Genomic DNA, 24,413 nt, shown 5'->3' with positions numbered 1-24,413 from the left:
CAACTGTCGCCTCCTGAAGGTTCAAGGGTACATCGCTCGGCTGTGAGCTACTGTGGGGAGAATTGACAAGGAATTGTGTCCTGAAGACACCTTCCAAGTTGATCTGGAGGCCGTGATGGGTCGCCTGTTCAGATTCCTAATAGGGTCCAAGCATGGAAGAAGTCAGCCGTGCGGTGTGGAGCTGATGTCACCCTCTCACTCGTCAGATTCCATTGCAAGGAGGCGGGAGAAGATAAGCTGAAGGCTCTCCAAGTAGCGAACATGAAGAAACTCCAGTTCGAAAATTTCATGGAGACTTTCATCAGTGTTGCATCTCTCATTGCTGATGGAATTGATCTTGATACCTTCGTCGAGCCTGCAAGTCCCGGTAAGCGTTGAGAAGAAACTGCAGTTACTACCAAAACTTAAATTCGAGTGTGTATGCCGAGTGTTTTATGTATCGTTAAACTTCATTCAGGTGTGGAACCCGAGTAATTTTTGGTTGCACAGATGACTTTGATCCATTCCGAATTCTTTTGAACTTATGTGCTTCTGAGATTTCCTTGAATTCTGAACCTCTCGAGTGAATAGGTTGCTATTCATCCGGGAAAAGTTTTTGACTTCGGCGATTCACTGGCAGCTAAGTCTCCGAGTGTAAAGTTTTCCTTTCACTCGGAGTATATTTTTACTGAGGCGAATCGTGTTCACAGCTAAGCCCCCGAGTGTGAGAATTGCTCAGACTTGGAGTACGTTTCGTACTTAGGCGAAAACCGGTTCATAGCTAAGCGTCGAGTGAATAGTTTGTTATTCACTCGGAAGGTTTTTTTTACTTAGGCGAATCATGTTCGCAGCTAAGCCCCCGAGTGTGAGGATTCCTCTTCACTTGGAGTATAATTTGTAATTAGGCGAAAACTGGTTCGCAGCTAAGCATCCAAGTGAATAGTTCGTTATTCACTCGGAAGGGTTTTTTAACTTAGGCGAATCATGTTTGCAGCTAAGCCCCCGAGTGTGAGGATTGCTCTTCACTTGGAGTATGATTTGTACTTAGGCGAAAACTGGTTCACAGCTAAGCATCCGAGTGAATAGTTTGTTATTCACTCAGAAGGTTTTTTTAACTTAGGCGAATCATGTTCGCAGCTAAGCCCCCCATTGTGAGGATTGCTCTTCACTTGGAGTATGATTTGTACTTAGGCGAAACTGGTTCGCAGCTAAGCATCCGAGTGATTAGGTTGTTATTCACTCGGAAGGGTTTTTTAACTTAGGCGAATCATGTTTGCACCTAAGCCCTCGAGTGTGAGGATTGCTCTTCACTTGGAGTATGATTTGTACTTAGGTGAAAACTGGTTTGCAGCTAAGCATCCGAGTGAATAGTTTGTTATTCACACATAACGGTTTTTTAATTTAGGCGAATCATGTTCCCAGCTAAGCCCCCGAGTGTGAGGATTGCTCTTTACTCGGAGTATGATTTGTACTTAGGCGAAAACTGGTTCGCAGCTAAGCATCCGAGTGAATAGTTTTTTATTCACTCGAAAAGGTTTTTTTTAACTTAGGTTAATCAAGTTTGCAACTATGCCCCCAGAGTGTGAGGATTGCTCTTCAGTCTGAGTATGATTTGGGTGAGGAGCTGCTCGATCAGAATCGACACAAATTGAAGAAGTTATGACTTTGACAAGCTACATTGTTCAACAAACTTCATTTGTTACATCAAATCAATATGTGGTCAAGCATAAAAGCGTTTGAGTAAATCTACATTCCATGCACGTGGCTCGTTGATCCTCTTATGGAGATTGTAGAGTCGATAAGCTCCATTGTTTAGCACCTTGGTGACGATTAACGACCCTTTCCAAGTAGGAGCTAGCTTATGCGGGCGCTGCTGATCTACTCGGAGTACCAGATCGCCTTCGTGGAATGCCTGACTCCTGACATGTCTTGAGTGAAAACACCGTAGATCTTGTTGGTAAATTGTCGACCGAATCAACGCCATCTCGCGCTCCTCCTCCAAGAGATCCACTTCATCTTGTCGTGCTTGCTCGGATTCAGCTTCTGAATAGATATCCAGTCGGGGTGAGTTATGGAGTAAATCACTCAGTAGAACGGCTTCAGCCCCATACACCAGGAAGAACGGCGTTCGCCGAGTCGACCGATTCGAGGTTGTCCACAAAACCTCGAGAGCAGAAGGAAATTCAATCACCCAAGTGCATGATGCATACTCTTGGTCTCGCATGAGTTGAGGCTTCAATCCTTGGAGGATAAGACCATTTGCTCGCTCAGCTTGGCCCTTGATTTGGGGATGGGCAACGGATGCATAATCCACTCGGGTCCCTTGGTTAGAACATAAACGCCTCAATTCATCCGAGTCGAAGTTTGACCCATTGTCCATGATGATGCCGTGCGGGACTCCATACCGAAATGTAATTTCTTTCATGAATTTGATGGTCGTGCGGGAATACAGCTTCTTGATTGGTTTAGCTTCGATTCATTTGGTAAACTTGTCGACTGCAACGAGCAAGTGCGTGAATCCACTCTGACCCATTCGGAAATGTCCGAACATATCTAAGCCCAGACAACGAACGACCAGATGAGAGGGATAGTCTTCAAAGCAGATGAAGGTTTGTGAGACAAGTTATAGTAGAACTGACAACCTTCAGAACAATTAACGAGATCCTTGGCCATGTCATTTGCGCGTGGCCAGAAGAATCCGTCTCGATATGCTTTGGCAACGATGGTCCGAGAGTACGCATGATGGCCACAGGTTCCCGAGTGGATTTATTCCACAATCAGTTGGCCCTCCTCAGGGGAGATGCATCGTTGAGCTACGCCGGTAACGCTCTCTATATAGAGCTAATCACCCATCACAATGAAGGACTTTGACCTGCGGACAATCTGTCTGGCTTCGTCTTCGTCTTCTGGAAACTCTCGCCTTAAGATGTATGCAATATACGACACTGTCCAGTCGGGTGTGATTACCAGAATTTCCATGATCAGATCGGCGACTGCTGGAACATCGACTTCAGTCGGTTTGGAAGCACTCATATGTTGCGAGGGTTCTTGAGTGAAAGGGTCTTCTTGCACCGAAGGAGTGTGCAAATGTTCCAAGCACACATCACTAGGTACAGGTTTCTGAGTGGATCCAATCTTATCCAATTCATCAACTGCCTGGTTTTTCAGTTGGGGCACGTGATGGAGTTCTAAGCCTTCAAACTTCTTCTCCACCTTCCTCACTGCATTGCAGTATCCTGTCATGGCTGGTTCCCGACATCCCATTCTTTCATCACCTGGTTAACCACCAAATCTGAGTCACCGTATACCATTAGGCGTCGTATGCTGAGACAAATGGCCATACACGACCCGTAAAGGAGAGCTTCATACTCAGCTTCATTATTGGAGGAATTGAAATGGATCTGAAGGACATAATTAAGCTTGTCTCCCTTTGGAGACACCAACACCACACGAGCACCGGACCCATTTAACATTTTCAAGCCATCGCAGAACATAGTCCAATGTGCTAAGTGAATCTGAGCTAACTGTTGTTGTTCCACCCACTCAGCCATAAAATCAGCAAGGGCCTGAGATTTGATGGCTTTCTTTGCCTCAAATTTGATGTCCAAATATAACAACTCCATTGCCCATTTAGCCACTCGACCTGTTGCGTCTCAATTATATGAAGAATTTCTGAAAGTCGAGCATCACTGACGACTGATATAGAGTGATCTTGAAAGTAATGCGACACCCTCTTTGCTAACAAGTATATTCCGTAAAGAAGCTTCTGGTAATGGGTATACCTTTGCTTCGAAGGGGTTAATACTTCTGAAATGTAATAGAATGGGCGCTGGACCTTGTAGGCATTACCTTCTTCTTCTCTCTCGATTGTCGGAACTGTGGTGACGACCTGATTGGTGGCTGTGATGTATAGGAGAAGTGGTTCTTTGCTGTGCGGAGAAGTAAGGACAAACTTGGTGGAAAGCGGTGCTTTGAGCTCTACAAACACTGCTTCTGCTTCATCATTACACACACATCTGATTTCTTCATTAGCCGGTATAAAGGTAGTGCCTTCTCACCGAGATGAGAGATGAACCTACTCAATGATGCCAGACAGCCTGTGAGTTTTTGTATGTCGTGCACCCACACAGGGATTTGCTTCAGACGATGGCGCCGATCTTTTCGGGGTTAGCATCGATCCCTTGTTCAGAACCAAGAAAACCTAGTAACTTGCCGCCAGGAACACCGAAAGTGCACTTGGCTGGATTTAACTTGATATCATACTTCCTCAAATTAGCAAATATTTCTGCTAGGTAAGTTAGTAGGTCGGAACCTTTGCATGACTTGATCACAATATCAACCATGTACGCTTCAACATTCCAACTGATCTGATCGAGCAGACACTTCCGGATCATAAGCATGAAAGTTACACCGGCATTCTTCACACCAAAAGGCATGGTGATATAACAGAAACACCTGAAAGGGGTGATGAAGGCTGTTTTTATATTGTCTAGACCAAATAGCCGGATCTGATGGTAGCCAGAATAAGCATCAAGGAAAGATAAACGCTCACACCCCGCACTTCAATCGACAATTTGATCAATGCGAGGGAGCGGGAAGTGGTCTTTTGGGCAGACCTTATTAATGTTCTTGAAGTCCATACACATGTGAAGGGATTTGTCCTTCTTGGGGACCATGACGACATTCGCGAGCCACTCGGAGTGGTAGACCTCATGAATGAATTTGGCCTCCAAGAGTCGCGCCACCTCCTCGCCGATTGCATTTCTATTCTCCGCAACAGATCGTCGCAAGCACTCCTTGACCGGCCTTGCCTTGGGATCCACTCTCAAGCGGTGCTCAGCCAGCTTCCTGGGTACACCCGGCATGTCAGCAGGCTTCCATGCAAAGATGTCCTAGTTCTCACGGAGGAACTGGGTGAGCTTGGCTTCCTATTTGCTGTCGAGTATTGTGGATATGTTGGTCGGAGCAGCATTGGGATCCGTCGGGTGGATGTGCACTTGTTTGACCTTGCCTGCCGACTGAAAAGCAGACTCAGAAGCAGGCTTCTTGGAGCGCATTAGGTCAGCAGGGTTGGCATTCTTCTGGTACTCTTCCAATTTGACTACACCCATCTGTTGATCTGCAATTTTTGGTCCTTGTTGCAAACATTCTTCAGATCTCCACTGATTGCCTGAGACAGTGATGACTCCTTTAGGCATTGGCATCTTCATCATCAGGTACACATAACATGGTCGGGCCATGAAACGTGCATAAGAGGGACGACCCAGAATGGCATGATATGTACTCTGGAAGTCTACCACCTCGAACGTCAGCTTCTCCTTGCGGAAGTTCTTATCGGAGCCAAAAACAACATCCAATGCGATCTGGCCGAGTGACTTGGCCTTCTTTCCAAGGATGACTCCATGAAATGACATGGTGCTCTCGCTGAGTCGGCACATCGGAATGCCCATTCCCTTGAGAGTTTCTGCGTACAGGATATTCAGTCACCTTCCTCCATCGATCAATACTTTACGAAGCCGAACACCCTTCACAACTGCATCGACCACCAGAGCCTGTTGATTGGGAGTCAGAACATGAGTTCGGTGATCCGACTGATCAAATGTTATGGGGGTCTACAACCACTCTAGGTACGTTGGGGTGGAAGGCCCTACCATGTTGACTTCTCTATTGCTGACCTTCAGTCGACTTTTGCTCTCTACGTCAGCAAAAATCATAAGTGTTGCTTGGACTTCAGGGAAATCATCTTTTTCTTCGTTGTTTTCCTTTTCAGGATATTTTCCACTCGACTAACCCTCTTTAAACTCCTGGACCAATAGTCGGCACCGCCGAGTGGTGTGCTTTGGCAATATCAAATTGCCCTCTTCGTCTCTTTTGTGTGAAACTGTGTCTTGGGCTTTCCCTTGTATTTTCCCGCCGCCACAACGGCTGCTTCTACTGTTGTAGTGCTTTCAGCCTTTCGCTTCTGCTTCCGATTGGAATTGGCGTTAGTGTCGACTGCTTTGCCTTTGTCGCTACGGAGGCAGTCTTCTTCCTCCACATTCGCATTTTGCTCATTGACATGTCGCCTGTCCGATTGGAAGTTGGAGGACGATGACGACCGTGTCTATTCGACGGTTCTCCACGACCGAACTCGGGTGGGCTCTCCGCGGAGCCCGCCATGAAGACCTCCGCTGCCAGGTTGCAACTCTCACAATCGGAAGGAACATCACACTGATCTAATGCCGAGTGGATCAGGTTCCGAAGGGCTGCAGCAGCCTCGATGGCAGAAACCTGAGGAGTCAACAAAGATGATAGCTAACGAGCCACTGCATGCTTCGCCAATTGCTAGAGTCGTGAACGACCGGATCACTTGCGACGACGAACGATGGAGTGAACAGCCGACAGCGGAGTAGACGGCTGCCGAAAGAGTACGCTGAAGGAGCTTGCACGGAAGTGCGTTGCTCCATGGATTGGGAGCGCATCGATGTCGAGTGGCACATCCCGAAGCCATGTCGAGTCATCGACGACAAAGATGAGGGCGCCGAAACGGATCTCTCCACCCATGAACGAATCGCAGCCGGAAGACATGGCGAAGAGTGAAAATCGCAAACTTGCCGAAAGTCGAATATACGCTTTCCCCATGGTGGGAGCCCACTGTCGTGGGAATGTACCTGATAGTACAAGCGTAGGGTACGAATGGATAGGGCAGAGTCCTAGCTATGGCAAGCTTGTACACATGATGTATGAGTTCAGGCCCCTCTCTTAGAGGTAATAGCCCTACGTCTCAGTGCTTGGGAGCTCTTGCAGTGTGGAATGTGTATTAAAGGGAGTGCGAACCCTTGTGCCAGAGGGGAGGGGTGGCTTATATAGAGTGCACCACCCCTCATCAAGGCCTCAGCATCTAAGTGCTCGATCAATATGGTTTAAAGATATACGTTACTGATAACGTATGTATGTAATTAATGATATTCATGACCATTAGCCGAGCGCTTGCCTATTGGCTTCCGTGGAGATGGCTTCTGGTCTTCTATGTCGACTGGAACCGTCCGAGTGGAATTAGGTCATCGAATGATGGGAATATCTTCCATGTGTTTATGTACCGAGTGACTTTTTAGGTGCCATGACCATCCAGTTGGAATCTTCTGTGTGACCCTTTAGCTAGTAATGAGGTACCCTTGGGTAGGACATTTAGGTCAGGCCTATGAACCTACCCTAGGTACATATCCCCATCAGTCCCCAAGATAAGGCTCTTTTCTGCTGGAATTTTGTGTATTTATGGGCCAGCCCAATATGTAATTTCAGAAATTCCTAATAAATCCTAGAGGCCCACGCAGCCCATTTGTGCAAGGCAAGAGGTTGAAATGTTTAGTCCCACATTGCTAGTTTAGTGGGAGTTGGACCTCCTTATAAGGGAGGATGTTTCCGCACATGTATGAGCTTGAGAACAAGAGAGACATACACGCGCGCTCCTCCTCCTCCGCCGCCCGCCTCGTCACGACGCGCCGCGAGTTGCGGGAACGAGCCGAAATAAATTTTTGCCACGCACAACTGGTATTTAAAAGTCCACTCGGAGAAGCTGAATGTTTTGCTAGTGGATATTGAAACCGACTGCTGCAAAACGTATCCCGTCGCTTGCTTCTAGCCTCCTTCTCCTGCGCCTATAAAAGGGAGGTCGCTCCTCTCCAGTAAACGCATCAGAAGTTCCCACGCGCCACCGGTTCTTCGCTCTGTGCTGCTGCTACGTCTCCCTCATCCCGTCCTGTGGCGTGCACCGTTCGTCGGCACAGTAGGCCTCCAAAACACCGTCTCTTCGAGTCCTGTACGAGAGAAGGGTGATAAGGTTTTTGGGGAGCGCTCAGCGCGACTATTGGCTTCCATCACGGACACCGACGATCTCTTCCGGGACAACGACTACTTCCCCGACGTCGACCACCTCTTCGGTACCATGGCCAACGACAACGCTAACACCAATCCTCCTCCTTCGGCAACTCAGTACGTACTCATGTGCTTCTTCTTTGAATTCCTATCACACCTTTTTGCTATAGTTTCTCTGCTAGATATGTTCCGTTTCTACTCATTACTCCAGATGATACCTTGTCTTTGTACAACGATTATACATATGCTCTTTTCTGGATCCTATGTGCACATGTCTTTTGTCTTCTGATCTCTATATAGCTTGCGTTCTTTCGTTGTTGTTATGTTGATTATGTTTTTCCTAGTTTTTCCTGTAATAAAATCATATGGTAAATTGCTCATATTTCCAGCAATCCAAAAACCTTATTATAGGCAATTTACCCCGAGTGGTTTTGCTGCTTCCATGAGACCTCCTATGTTTGAGGGTGTTCACTATAAGAGGTGGCGCGTGAGAGCTGTCCTATGGTTTCAAACCATGAGCTGCTATGACGCCACTTTTGGCAAACCTGAAGGAGATCATGATGCTCAACAAGAGCTAGCCTTTCAGAAAATGGATACCTTGTTTAAGGCTGCTCTTTTGAGCGTTCTTGGTGAAAACATAGTTGATGCTTATGCGTCAATTGATAATGGAGAAGATATGTGGGATGCACTCGAGGCCAAGTTTGGGGTCTCGGATGCTGGCACTGAGCTGTACATCATGGAACAATTCTATGACTACAGGATGACTGAATAGCGCTCCGTGGTTGAGCAAGCTCACGAAATACAGTCATTTGCAAGAGAACTTGATCATTTTAATTGCATGCTACCGGACAAGTTCGTTGCCGGAGGCATCATCACTAAACTTCCTCCTTCGTGGAGGAACTTTGCTACCTTACTGAAGCATAAGAGATAGGAGTTTTCCATTCCGGATCTCATAGGTACTCTTGATGTGGAAGAAAAGGCGAGAGAAAAAGACTCACTTGATCGAGCTATTGAGGGAAGTTCTAATGCCAATCTGGTACAGAAGAAAAACTTCCAGCCCCACAATTTCAAGAACAAGGGCAAGTTTGATGGTAAAGCAAAGTTCGATGGGAAGAACATGGCTGTACAGCACACCAACTTCAAGAAGAAGAATGACAAGAAGAAAGGTGTTTGTCATGTGTGTGGAGATCCTGATCATTGGGCACCTAACTTCCCTAATCGTTATGACAAGCGTCAACATGGGAAAGGCGGCAAGTCTGCTAATGTCGTCATTGCTGAAACAGATGTGGAGGATGTTGGGTATGGTATATTACCCACTATTCTTTCAGTATGTCATTTTCCTGATTGGTTAATTGACACGGGTGCTAATGTGCATATATGCGGTGATATTTCCATGTTTTCATCTTATCAGTTCGCAGGGACTTCCACCGTCCTGATAGGCAACGGTTCACGTGCTTCTGCTCGTGGTGTTGGCACGGTCGATCTGAAGTTTACTTCGGGAAAGATCGTGCGGCTGAAGAACGTGCATTATGTCCCCTCCGTGAATAAAAATCTTGTTAGCGGATCTCTTTTATGTAGAGATGGGTACAAGCTTGTCTTTGAGTCTAATAAATTTGTAATATCCAAGTATGGAACTTTTGTTGGTAAAGGCTACGAGTCAGGAGGCCTGTTCCATTTATCCTTGTGAGACGTTTGCAATAAAGTTGTTAATCATGTTTACAACAATAGTGAATCAAATGTGTGGCATTCACGTCTTCGTCATGTTAATTTTGGTTGCATGTCGCGACTAGTCAAATTGAACTTAATCCCTAGCTTTAACACAGTCAAGGGATCTAAGTGTCAAGTTTGTGTGCAAGCCAAACAACCTCGTAAGTCTCACACGACTGCCGAAACGAGAAATCTTGCACCACTAGAGCTCATACATTCAGATCTATGTGAAATGAATGGCATTTTGACAAAAGGTGGAAAGAAATATTTCATGACACTAATTGATGACTCCACTAGATACTGCCGAGTGTATCTTCTAAAGTCTAAGGATGAGGCTTTGAAATTTTTCAAGATCTATAAAGCTGAAGTAGAAAACTAACTTGATCGAAAGATCAAGAGGCTTAGGTCCGATCGTGGTGGAGAGTATTTCTCAAATGAATTTGATACCTTTTGTGCGGAACATGGTATAGTCCATGAGAGGACGCCTCCCTATTCACCTCAATCAAATGGGATAGCCGAAAGAAAGAACCGTACTCTAACTGATTTGGTTAACGCCATGTTAGACACATCGGGTCTCTCCAAGGCATGGCGGGGGGAGGCGATATTGACTGCATGTCATGTCCTAAATCGAGTTCCCACAAAGAACAAAGAGATAACTCCATTCGAGGAATGGGAAAAGAAAAGGTTAAAACTCTCTTATCTATGAACCTGGGGTTGTTTGGCAAAAGTCAATGTGCCAATCCCAAAGAAGCGCAAGCTAGGACCAAAAACCGTGGATTGTGTTTTTCTGGGATATGCTTTTCATAGCATTGGATATAGATTCTTGGTTGTAAAATCTGAGGTATCTGACATGCATGTCCGTACAATCATGGAGTCGAATGATGCGACTTTCTTCGAAGATATCTTTCCCATGAAGGATACAACTACCTCAGCTAATCACGAGATGCCTAATTCATCAAACCATGAATTAGTCACATTTACTGAACCTATCATTTCGACAGAACACTTTGAAAATATTGTGGAGGAGAACGATGAAGTTCCTACCAGGAGCAAGAGACAGAGGACTGCAAAGTCCTTTGGTGATGATTTTCTTGTGTATCTCATAGATGACACTCCCAGTTCTATTTCAGAGGCCTATGCGTCTGAAGATGCTGACTACTGGAAGGAGGCAGTCCATAGTGAGATGGATTCCATCTTGGCAAATGAAACTTGGGAGATCACTGATCGTCCTTATGGGTGCAAACTTATAGGATGCAAATGGGTATTCAAGAAGAAGCTTAGGCCTGATGGTACTATCGAAAAGTACAAGGCACGGCTCGTGGCTAAGGGTTATACCCAAAAGGAAGGTGAAGACTTCTTTGATACTTACTCACTCGTGGCTCGACTGACCACTATTCGAGTACTACTTTCACTAGCCGCCTCACATGGTCTTCTCGTCCATCAAATGGATGTTAAGACTGCTTTCCTAAATGGAGAGTTGGATGAGGAAATTTACATGGAACAACTAGATGGGTTTGTAGTACATGGTCAGGAAGGGAAAGTATGCAAGTTGCTGAAATCTCTATATGGACTTAAGCAAGCACCAAAGTAGTGGCATGAGAAGTTTGAAAAAAGTCTAACTACTTCAGGCTTTGTAGTAAACGAAGCTGATAAATGTGTGTACTATCGCCATGGTGGGGGCGAGGGAGTTATCCTTTGCTTGTATGTTGATGACATACTGATTTTCGGAACAAATCTGAATGTTATTAAAGAGGTCAAGGATTTCCTATCTCAATGTTTTGAGATGAAGGATTTAGGAGTGGCTGATGTCATTCTGAACATCAAGTTGTTGAGAGATGAAGATGGTGGGATTACATTGCGTCAATCTCATTATGTAGAAAAGATCTTGAGTCGCTTTGGGTATAGTGACTGCAAGTCCTCTCCCACACCATATGATGCGAGCATGCTGCTTCTAAAGAATCGAAAAATTGCTAGAGATCAATTGAAATATTCTTAGATTATTGGCTCGCTTATGTACTTAGCCAGTGCTACAAGACCTGACATCTCTTTTGCTGTTAGCAAATTAAGTCGGTTTGTCTCAAAACCAGGAGATGTGCATTGGAAACCTCTAGAGAGAGTTTTGCATTATTTGAAACGCACTGCAAATTATGGAATTCACTATACTGGAAACCCAAAGGTGCTTGAAGGGTATAGTGATTCAAACTGGATCTGTGATGCTGATGAGATAAAGGCCACTAGCGGATATGTATTCACTCTTGGAGGTGGCGCAGTTTCTTGGAAGTCTTGCAAGCAAATGATCTTAACAAGGTCAACAATGGAAGCAGAACTCACAGCACTAGATGCAGCTATGGTCGAAGCAGATTGGCTTCGTCGGCTCTTGAGTGACTTGCCGGTTGTTGAGAAACCAGTACCTGGTATCCTTATGAACTGCGACAATCAAATTGTGATCACGAAAGTGAGCAGCTGAAAGGATAACACGAAGTCATCAAGACACATTCAGAGAAGTTTAAAATCTGTCAGGAAAATGAGAAACTACGGAGTTATTGCATTGGATTATATCCACACATCTAAAAATATGGCAGATCCTTTTACTAAGGGTCTATCACGTAATGTGATAGATCATGCATCGAGGGAGATGGGTATGAGACCCACAATTTGAGTTGTTCAAAGTGGTAACCTATTCTTTGTGATCGTAGATCCCGTGAATTAGATGTGGAAGACAAGCTGTTGGTCAACTGAGAGGAAAGTATCCTTGTCATTAATGATACCACTCCATGTAGATGCAATACTTTCCTAAACTTAATGCCAGGTTGATATACATCTTAATATGTTCTAAGTTTCTTACTGAAGCAGAGATGTTGTCCTGCAGAACATCTTTTGAAGAACATACCTATATGAGTCAGATTGTTAAACGCCGCAATCTATGAGAGTAGGGTACCCTCTAGTATGCTCACGAAAGGTCTCGGAGTATGACGCATAAGCTCCATCCGCGGGGAAGTCCCACGGCAGCCTAGTATCGGTCAAGCATCTGTGTGAAGCTAGATTCGTAGAAAACTTGTAGTTAAAGGCCTAGTCCACTGATCAAGTTGTTTACTAGTGTAGCATAGAGTTCTAGGTGGAAGTTCAACTTAACAGTCTCCACTGCAGTATCGGTATATAAAACAGTGTTTTGGAACCAAAGGCAAATTTTGTGTGCCCCTGGCATCTGGTGGGGGATTGCTGGAATTTTGTGTATTTCTGGGCCAGCCCAATATGTAATTTCATAAATTCCTAAAAAATCCTAGAGGCCGACGCAGCCCATTTGTGCAAGGCAAGAGGTGGAAATATTTAGTCCCACATTGCTAGTTTAGTGGGAGTTGGACCTCCTTATAAGGGAGGATGTTTCCACACATGTACGAGCTTGAGAACAAGAGAGACATACACGCGCGCTCCTCTTCCTCCACCGCCCGCCTCGCCTCGTCACGACGCGACGCGCCACGCCGCGGGTTGTGGGAATGAGCCGAGCCGAACTAAATTTTTGCCACGCACAACCGGTATTTAAAAGTCCACTCGGAGAAGCTGAATGTTTTGCTAGTGGATATTGAAACCGACTGCAGCAACTCATTTCGCTGCTGTCTATTCGTTTTGTATCCCGTCACTCTCTTCGGCTCTCGTCGCTGCCTTCTCGCCACCTTCTCCTACGCCTATAAAAGGGAGGTCGCTCCTCTCCAGTAAACGCATTAGAAGTTCCCACTCGCCACCGGTTCTTCTCTCTGTGTTGCTGCTACGTTCTTCCTCATCCCGTCCTGTGGCGTGCACCGTTCGTCGGGACAGTAGGCCTCCGAAACTCCGTCTCTTCGAGTCCTGTACGGGAGAAGGGCGATAAGGTTTTTGGGGAGCGCTCACCGCGACTACTAGCTTCCATCACGGACACCGATGATCTCTTCCCGGACGATGACTACTTCCCCGACGTCGACCACCTCTTCGGTACCATGGCCAACGATAACGCTAACACCAATCCTCCTCCTGCTGCAACTCAGTACGTACTCGTGTGCTTCTTCTTTGAATTCCTATCACCCCTTTTTGCTATAGTTTCTCTGCTAGATATGTTCCGTTTCTACTCATTACTCCAGATGATACCTTGTCTTTGTAGAACGGTTATACATATGCTCTTTTCTGGATCCTACGTGCATATGTCTTTTGTCTTCTCATCTCTATATAGCTTGCCTTCTTTCGTTGTTGTTATGTTGATTATGTTTTTCCTAGTTTTTCCTGTAATAAAATCCTATTGTAAATTGCTCATATTTCCAACATTTTCCTCTCCTTATTCCTTCACCATCATGATAACACCCAAAACTTGAAACTCCAACACACAAAACTCAACTGAAAACTCATGAGATCCGTTAGTAGGATAGGCAAATCGTAAACATTAGGTACTGCTGTAAATTGATTCATATTTTATTATTGCATAAGGTATTGTATTTTCACTTCTCCATGACATATACCCCTGATATAATGCATAGCATCATGAAAAAAGCAAATTATGCAAGCAATAACATAATCTATCTAAAACAAAATAGTTTGTAGTGATCAGCAAAGACATCTTCTTATAACTCTGAAAGTTCTAAAACATTGGTACAACCTGAGGAATTTGTATAGAAATACTTTGTAAAACTGTCCGATCAAAATGCATTCCAGTAAAATAAGAGAAATTCTGCACTGGACGCAAACCTTTCTATTTTTGCATCGTATCAATTCTGCTTATCATTCAAATCATCCCAAAGGCTTTACTTGGCAGAAATAATAATTTCAACATAAAACACAACTACTACTTTAGAAATAGTCGTTCTTATATCACACAAAGAGAAAGTACAACAAGAAAAATAAGATAACTATTGGGTTGCGTCCCAACAAGCGATATCGTTTTATGCCCCTAGCTGGGCATAATGCATAGTTTCACGTGTTGTAATCTTTCACACTTTGGCTCTTTTTTCCATCATTGATAATGTGAACACGTTGTTCCAACTTTTCCTTGTGAATTTTCATTTCATCTTTCAAAAAACTATGAGCATCAATATTTTCATCTAAAGTATCAAATCTCGTATTTTGTAGAACTATGTTCCATTGGTTTTAGTAGACATGTTGTATAATCCTCTAAGGTTGGCTTCCATAGTGGCCTTATTTTCTTCTTTTATCCTAGTTTGACGGTATCTACACAATATGATAGTTTCAACAGTTTCAATCTTTGGTTGCCCGAATAGACTCTTCATCTTTTCATAAGTATCAAAAGCATTGTTTCCCACAATAACATTTTGAAACATGGAATCCAAAACACGTCTATGAGATAGCAGTAAAATAACATGAAAGCTTCTACGAAGTTGATATGATTCTTGGGATTATCTCTCATTTGTATCACTAATAATCAATCTCAAGCTTCCTTTAAAGATTCATCAGCCAAATATTTAAACTCTAGAACTTCACAATCTTCTCCCAAGTAAGGAGGAAGGGGCATGTCCCGAGGAGAACTAGCCATAGTAACAAGCACACAAGTAACTAGAAAAGATATTTATTTTATTTTTATAGCAAGAAAAATATAACAGAAAATAAAAAGAATAACAAGTGAATGATAATTTGTAATAAGGTACTTGAAAGGAAAATGATGATACTCCCTGGCAACGGTGCCAAAAATCCTTCCTCAAACTTGTGATCTGCGCTGGTATTTTCCTCGAAGAGGAGGGGATGATGCAACATATTATAAATAAGTATTTTCCCTAGCGAGAACCAAGATTATCGAACCAATAGGAGAACCACAAAATTTCTCGTCTTCAGAGCCTACACACAAAAGACCACACACTTGCACCCAACGCGGGCAAGAGGGTTGTCAATCCCCTTGAACTCGTTACTTGTAAGTAAAAAGTAGTATAGTTGGATAGTTTGATAAATATTAAATATTAAATAAATGAAATTTTAATAATTTTAGCAAGCTATTTTGAGTTTTTGGATTTATATTTGTGAATCGACCCCGGGCCATAGTTTTCGCTATAGGCCTCTCTCTCGTAGAAATCATACGGTGCGTAAGGAAATTACTGTTGGGCAATTGATAGAAAAGGGCATAGTTATGCAACATTTATTTATGGCACTGATCATTACATATAGGATCATGCCCATAAGCAAGTAGACCAACTCATGTGTACATCTACTACTATTACTCCACCCATCGACTACTATCCAGCATGCATCTAGAGTATTAAGTGAAACAGAGTAATGACAAGATGTGGACAAAGTAAATCCAATTAATATGGTCCAACCCTATAGTTATACCCTTAGTGGCACCAATACAATACGTGTCATGTCCCTTTTTTTCACTGGGATTGAGCACCACTTGATTGAACCCACTAGAACGCACCTCTCCCGCTGAAGATTAATCAATCTAGTTTGGCAAACCAAATCAACAGAACGGGGATAATTATGAAGATATGATAATCATGCATATATCTGAAAAGACTAGCAAGGAACTCACTATAATCTCATGAATAATCTGAACATAATCCCACAGTTCTTCGAGTCCCAACGAATGCACCACACAAAAGTGACTACATAAGATAGATTCGAAGTGATCACGGGAACAAAGAACATAGAGAGGGAGATAGCCTTCTACGTTCTAACCATGGACCCGTAGATCTGTAGTGAACTACTCATACATCTCCATGGGAGCAACAAGGTTGATGTTGGAGCCCTCGGTTATCGATCCACCCTCCAACAAGGCACCGAAGCAAGTCTCCAGATGGGCACACAGTGGAACAGAGACTTGTGGCGGCAAAAAAAGTGTTTCAGGTGGATCCTTAGGGTTTTTGGGATTAATGAGAATTTATAGGATATATAGGAGAGCGAGAGGTTAAGGGAGGTGGCCCCAAGCCATCAGGGCGTGGCCACCGCCTAGGCAAACCCTGTTGGCTGGGCTCCACTCCGTGGGGCCTCCGGTCTCCTCCGAAGCTTGCATGTCCTCATTTTGTCGAGAAAAAATTATCAAAAAGTTTTGGAGTATTTGAAGTTTGTTTGGTACAACATACCTGAAAAGCCAAAAACATGCAGAAAACAACATATCACACTTGGCACTGGGCTAATAGGTTAGTGCTAAAAAATAATATAAATCAACATGCAAATGCTTAAAAAGCATCCTAGAATAATAATATAATAGCATGGAAGAAGAAAAAAAATTATATATACGTTGGAGACGATCAAACACCTAGCTTATTATAACAAGAAAAGAGAGAAGAAAATAAAATAAAATAAAGGGGGAATAAAAAGAAAGGGTAAAACAATAATACATTTAGTAATGGAGCAATTATCTTAATTAAATTCTTTAACATTAAAATAGCGGGAATGCTACCTAAAGTGTTGACCTCCCCAAACCCACTTTTATCAGTTTTAGCATCAATATTTTCACTCTCCAAACAATTGGGAAACCTTATAACAAACGTAGACTCTTCTCTAGACACTTTATCATCATTTTTAATATGTTTAATATTTCTAAATAATGTCATACCTACAGTTTTAACATCCTCATCATTATTAGCAAGATATTGCAATTCAGGAAGTTCAACAAAGGTATTGAATGTTGGAAATATGCCCTAGAGGCAATAATAAAGTGGTTATTATTATATTTCCTTGGTCATGATAATTTTCTATTATTCATGCTATAATTGTATTAACCGGAAACCATAATACATGTGTGAATACATAGACCACAACATGTCCCTAGTGAGCCTCTAGTTCGCTAGATCGTTGATCAATAGATGGTCATGGTTTCCTGATCATGCACATTGGATATCATTGATATCGGGATCACATCATTAGGAGAATGATGTGATGGACAAGACCCAATCCTAAGCATAGCACTAGATCGTATTGTTCGTCTGCTTAAGCTTTTCTAATATCAAGTATGATTTCCTCAGTCCATGAGATTGTGCAACTCCCGGATACCGTAGGAGTGCTTTGGGTGTATGAAAAGTCACAACGTAACTGGGTGATTATAAAGGTGCACTATAGGTATCTCCAAAAGTATCTGTTGGGTTGGTACGAATCGAGACTCGGATTTGTCACCCCATGTGACAGAGAGGTATCTCAGGGACAACTCGGTAATGCATCATCATAATGAGCTCAATGTGACTAAGGAGTTAGCCACGGGATGATCTGTTACGGTATGAGTAAAGAGACTTGCCAGTAACGAGATTGAACAAGGTGTAGGGACACCGATGATCGAATCTCTGGCAAGTCTCATACCGGTAGACAAAATGAATTGCATACGGGATTGATTGAATCCCCGACATCGTGGTTCATTCGATGAGATCATCGTGTAACATGTGGGAACCAACATGAATATCCAGACCCGTTGTTGGTTATTGATCGGCGAGGTGTCTTGGTCATGTGTGCATGGTTCCTGAACCCGTAGGGTCTACACACTTAAGGTTCGATGACGCTAGAGTTGTAATGGGAATAGTATGTGATTACCGAAGGTTGTTCGGAGTCCCGGATGAGATCCCGAACGTCACGGCACTACTAGGAAAAGGGCTATAGATGATATAGATACTAATGGCGCACCACACAAGCAGTGCGCCACTACTATATTTTTTTTTTGCAAAACTACTAATGGCGCACCAGCAGCTGGTGCGCCATTAGTAAGCAGGGTTACTAATGGCGCATCTGTTAGTAGTGCGCCACTACTATAATTTTTTTTGGGTTTTTTTTTTGCAAACTACTAATGGCACACCACAGCTAGTGCGCCATTAGTAACTAGTGTTACTAATGGCGCATCTGTTGGTGGTGCGCCACTACAATTTTTTTTTGCAGAACTACTAATGGCGCACCAGAGGAGGTGCGCCATTAGTAACCAGGGTTACTAATGGCGCATATATAGGTGGTGCGCCATTAGTAACCTGGGACCAGCTAGATATTTTGGACAGCCACCTACCACACTCACTTTCCCCACTTTCATTCTCTCCACCTCCTCCTCCAAGCTTGTCTCGGGTGCCTCCTCCTCCTCACCTCATTTGCATCATAGATTCACCCAAATTAAGTAGTTAAATTACCTTTTTTTGATAGGTAAGTAAGGGGAAAGCTTTTATGTTGTACATCTACTTTTTTCTCCCTCCAACAACTCAATTGAGTTTCGTGACAGGTTCAGAATGGTGGAGGATTCCTAATTTATGGAAGAAAACTAGTGCCTCAAAACTTCTTTTTCCTAATGGAGTGCTTCAAAACTTGATGTGCTCTGATATGTCTACTGTATGTATCTGCGTCGTTGTTGTGCTGTGGTTAAGTTATTATTTGCTGGTGCTGCTGATGTCATATCCTTGTTTTTATTTGTCTCCCTCCCCTTGCTTTCTCCCCCCTCCACCCTTTCTTCCACACTGATCTCTACTATTAGTAGTTACTACCACTCCTGCAACCAATAGTTAATTACTTCCTCCGTCTGTAAAAAATGTTGCTGTTATTTTCTTCCCCAGGATTAGCTAATCTTCTCAACGCGGATGAGCTCTACTGGATTTTTATGGTAACCAAAACATAAGTAATACTCTACAAAGTGTTACATAAAGTATCATCCCCAGTTTGTTTTATCTTCATATCGCTCTTTTAAACTACTGGCCAATTAAGTATCAGACTGGCCATAGATCATTTTGCGGTCTCTGAAAGACTGACATGATTTTCTAATGGTTCTCTATGTGAGCATATGCTTGAATGTTAAGCTGAAATATTGAATGCTTGTCGTGGACACTGGACTCATGTCCAGTTTTGTATTTTTGTTGTTGCTGTTAATGTCTAATGGCTTGATAACGGTGGCCTATTCTTTATGAAAAAAATCTAAGAGATGCTTATGATAGATACTTTCAAGGTGGGATCCTCCCTTCCATTCAAAGTTTATTTTACTTCGTAAGTAATGTTTAGTTTACTTTGTAAGCTTGCAAAAACGTCTACATTGTAATCCGTAACTCTTAACTTAGTCTGTCCTAGTACTTATCAATTTTACATGTGTTGTCATACTTAACACATGCCTAATTTTAACACTAAATCAACTTCATTAATTTTCAGGTACAGTACTTGGATCAGCGGAAGAGGAGCATCAGCAGCACGGGCAGAGGAGCAGCAGCCGCTAGTTCTTCAGGTACAATGGGGGGACAACAAATATTGCTATCTGAAAAATGAGTTAGCTAGTCATCTAAGTTGAGATGATTTCGATTTCCATATGTTATGGAGGGACAACAGATATTGCTATATGTTCATTCTTGAGGGTACAAACTTGCTAAACTATTGATGATTTTTTGTTGGGTGACCTATTTTTGTCCATATGAAAGCAGAGGACCATATGGTCTGTGTCCTTTTCATCCATATGAAAGTAGAGGCACATTGTGGTGCTAGTTTGCTGGGTTTTGTTTTCGACCATCATGTCGTGATGATTTTGCAGGTACCCCGAGAGGCCCTTGAGTTTGCCGGAATGTTGATTAACTTCCGTTCCGGCAAATTCGGGTACTCCATATGTCCTATTTTCAGCAAAGGTCATGCTGAAATTTTCCGTGAATTTTAGCATGACTTTGCTAAAAATAGGACATATGGGGTACTTGCGACTAATGCATGGGCCGGGGTATCGTAGTACTTAATTAAGTAGGATCAACTGCCCCTTTATTCTTCCTGCATTAAACCATAGGTGGCAATAGAGCCAAGTGTTTAGGCCCAACTTAGAATTCTCCTTCCCTTTTCTTGATAGGGTATATTATTAGAAGATACCCATATATATCAGTCAACCTAGGGTGCCTCGGCATCGATAAACCCTAAATGATGAAAACTTAACTTAGCATTTAGGGTGCCTCAGCATCGACAAACCCTAAATTATAAAACCTTGGCTTTTAGGGTGCCTCGGTGTCTATAAAAACCTAAATGATGAAAGCTTAGACTTTTAGGGTGCCTCGGCGTTGACAAACCCTAAATGATAAAATCTTAGCTTTTAGGATGCCTCGGTGTCGACAAACCCTAAATGATGAGACCATGATCTTGTTCCTTGACAATAACCAACTTTTTGACCAAATGTTTTTCCTATTTAGAGTGAAACATGGCCCACAACAATGAGGCCGGCGGTTCGGGCAAGCCATTCTGGGAGCTGTCCCAGGAGATGGAGGAAGAACCTCACCGCTATGAGGACGCTGCGGAAGACACCAATCCCGAGTACACAACCCCTAGTGGCATCGGGGATGACATCACTGATGGTGTCGCCGAGGATGCCACCACTGATGATGGCAGCGCACGCACAGATGGCAGCCAATCGAAGAGGCAACGGAAGGACCGGCGCCCGAACATGCTCATCACCGTAAAGGAGGAATTTACTGAAGTGAACTCCGACGGGTATCCAACGGCGCCCAAAGAAATAGTCAAGGGGTATGCGGTTCAGCTCGGGTGCATTCTCCAAAGCACTGTCTCGATCAACACCGAGAACCTAAGGCATAAGGACTGAGGGAATTTGCGCAATCTCCTCTTCACGAAGCTGCACGAACGATACAAGTTCCCCGGTGACGTCGCAAACACACGCCTCTCAAGGAATAAAGTGAACAGTGCCACCCTCATGAAGATGAGCAAGGCCCTGTCTACTTGGAGAAGCGTGGTGAAGAGAATGATTGACAAAGGTGATAGTTATGAGAAGATCAAGGCGAAAAATCCTTCGATCAGCGAAGATGACTACAAGGAGTTCAAGATCAAGTGTGAGAGCAAGGCAACCGCGGAATCAAGTCAGTGGGGAAAAGAAATGTGGGAGTTGAAATTAGGGGTCCACCAACTCGGTACCGACGGTTACAGAGTGGCGGAACCTATATGGGACAAGGAGGACGCGGAGCCTGCCGAGCAAGGCCTACCATCCCGCTTCGAGAAATACGGTGACAACCAGACCAGGAACTATGTCAGGGCCCGGTACAAGGTGGACCCAGTAACAAAGAAGCTTACCACGGATGCGAAGACTAGGGCGCTTGAGCGTGTTCTGGTAAGGAATACACCCCACGTAATTAGCTTCATATGGTTGCATTCTAATTAATGAAGCCAAATTTCAAAATGGTTCATTCCTTCCGCAGGACACTGAAAGCAGTAGCGCGCGGTCGTCTCAGAGCTCCCATTGGGACACCAATTTAAATAGGGCGTTTAACATATTGAAAAACAAGGATAAGTCTAGTAAGCCGTCGTCAGCTGGTCGTGTGGCCGGCAAAGGCTTGTCCACGAAATGGTCGTCATACTATAACGCTGGTGGGCGAAAGGAGAGAAATACCATCTTGGAAAGCCAGTCGCGCGAGGTTGAAGAACTCAAGGCAAAAGTGGCGCGGATTCCGGAGATGGTCCAAGAGCTAGTGCAACACCAAGTGGGAGGGGTGATCACCGCCATTGTGCCTACCTTGATTGAGGGGCTGCAGACGTGGATTGCGGGCGGCCAACAGGGGCCGCCCCCGATTCCCAGCTTCACGGCCAGCAACTCGGACAACGCGCAGGCGACGCCATTGGTGTCTCCGGCGCCGGCCGGCACCTCGGCAGCAAGCGGCCCCTCCGTCACTTGCACGCCCGCCGTTGGCGGTGCCTCGACATTAGCCGAGCTCGACGCCATCACGGTAACTAAGCCTCTCTCGGCCGATGACTTCATCTCCTTGCCTTTGACTGGGCATTTCCTGACGCCCTACATGTTTTCGCAGGGCGCCGGCGCCGACGTTCCATGCACTCTCCTGCACTTCATGGGCGGCGAGTTGATCGATGTCGCCAAGGGCAGAATCATTCAACCGGGCAACCCCATGTTCCACGATAAACCGATGCCACCCACGACGTATAGGTTTCCACTCGTTCGGGTGCTGCCAGGCTGCGACGACTTGTTACCTCCGTTCCATCCCGCTGGGGCCGACAAAGATGATGTGATGACCCTCAGCGCCTGCTTAAGCTGGCCCTTGCTTTGGCCGAAGAGCCAGATTCGTTTGGGGGCGGGGGACACCACCCCACAGACAACACCGCCAGTCGTGCCGGCGCCAAGCCATGGCAAGACCGCCGCAACGCTACCGGACATGCATATGGCACAGGATCCGGACATGCATATGGCATAGGTTCCGGACGACGACGATGATGACGATGGTACATTTACCAAGGCCGATAAGTACTTTTCCAAACATGGGTACGGTGAGGAATTCTTGGGGCCTCCTTCTCAAGAACCCAACCCTGCAAAAGACGACCGCGATCTAGCTGGTACCGCGGAGAAACCCAATTGCAACAGGCATTGTCTGGCGTTTAGTTTTGAGGAGACGCCTCCAGCTGCCGCCTTCACCAAGCCTCAGATAGTCGAGGTGCGAAATATTATCAGCCCCAACACAATCAAGAAGGTGGTCTCTGAGCAGATGAACACGATCCCATTACATCAGCAGAAGAAGGTACCAGAGGTGCCAGAGGTGCCAGAGGGCAAGGGCTTTGTCGATATCACCATCGGGGGTATGATCGTCCTATGGTTTGCTGACATCTTCGCTATGTTTAACCTTCATCCGCTACACTACACCTTCGTTCGGCTATTTTCGCTGAGTATGGAGATGCGGATCATTAGAGACAATACCCCAGACCTAGTGATAGTCGACCCCTTCTATATGCCTGCCAAGATCTTGGGCAGCGCTGGGGACCGGCAAGTCGCGAGTTCATACCTCGAAGGCGTCATTCTGGCAAACTCAGAAAAGGATAACTTCCTCGTGCCTTACTTTCCCTCGTAAGTTATCCCCTCATCGCCACGTAACATATGATTTCTTAGATTTTGATCGTCCTTTTTTTTTCTAACATTCCGTGTTTTGTGCAGTGACACACGTTGCACACTCATCCTCTTAAGCCTGAAATATTCCACGGCCACGTATTTCGACTCGGACTGTCAGTCAAAAAAAGACTACACAAATATCTAAAAAGTTCTTGATGAAGCTCTTCCCGGCTACGCCATATCTGGAGGCACCTTCAGAAGGACATGTCTCAGGCATGGCAAGCACGTGTTCACCCACAATACGACGTTCGCCTGCGTCAAGCAGCCGCCTGGCAGTCAGAAGAATGCCTACTACGCCCTCCATCACATGCGGGCGATCATACGGGACAGTAATCACCTTCGGCTACCAAATAATCTCAAAGATTGGGCCGCATGCTTGTCGGCAATCCAGGATGCGGACATCAGACAAGAATTCTTTCGCATCCAGTCGGAGTTTGCGGAAATCATCCATCAAGATGTCCTTCGTACCTCGGGGCAGTTCTACCTCAGGTCTCCGCTGTCCAATAGTGAGATAGATACAATTCTACAAATGCAGGCTGACAACGACCGCAATTTCATGACCATCACGAAAGACGGCGGCTTCATCCACGTTCCCGTGAATCGCTACTAATTCATGTTGCAATATTAAACTTTAATGAACTGGTATGTCTCTTTGGTTTGGACAGTCGTTCAACTTAGATATAATCGATGCTACTTATTAGTAGGACCATGAATCGTGCTGTTATAGTTGTAATATTAAACTTTAATGAACTTGTATGTCTCTGTGAATTGCTACTAACGTTTTGTTTGGCTATTGCATAGAGATGCCGTTGTATGTCGTGTACAAGGGTAAGGTTCCAGGAGTCTACGACGACTAGGAGGAGTGTCGGAGACAAGTTCACCGATTCAGCGGTAACAGTTACAATGGGTACACCACAAGGGCAGAGGCTGAAGTTAGATACGCGCGCTATCTAGCGGGAGAGAGGAGGGAGCGTTGGAGGAACCGGATGAAGAGCAGTTTCATTGCCATTATGCTCATTGTGATGACCGCAGCTCTCTTCTATGTGATGGTAGTTTAGATGGTCGATATCGACTTGTAATGTGAAGACAAACT

This window comes from Hordeum vulgare, chromosome 3H, assembly GCF_904849725.1.
Source record: "Hordeum vulgare subsp. vulgare chromosome 3H, MorexV3_pseudomolecules_assembly, whole genome shotgun sequence".
Taxonomy (NCBI): domain Eukaryota; kingdom Viridiplantae; phylum Streptophyta; class Magnoliopsida; order Poales; family Poaceae; genus Hordeum; species Hordeum vulgare.
This window is presented reverse-complemented; position numbering follows the sequence as displayed.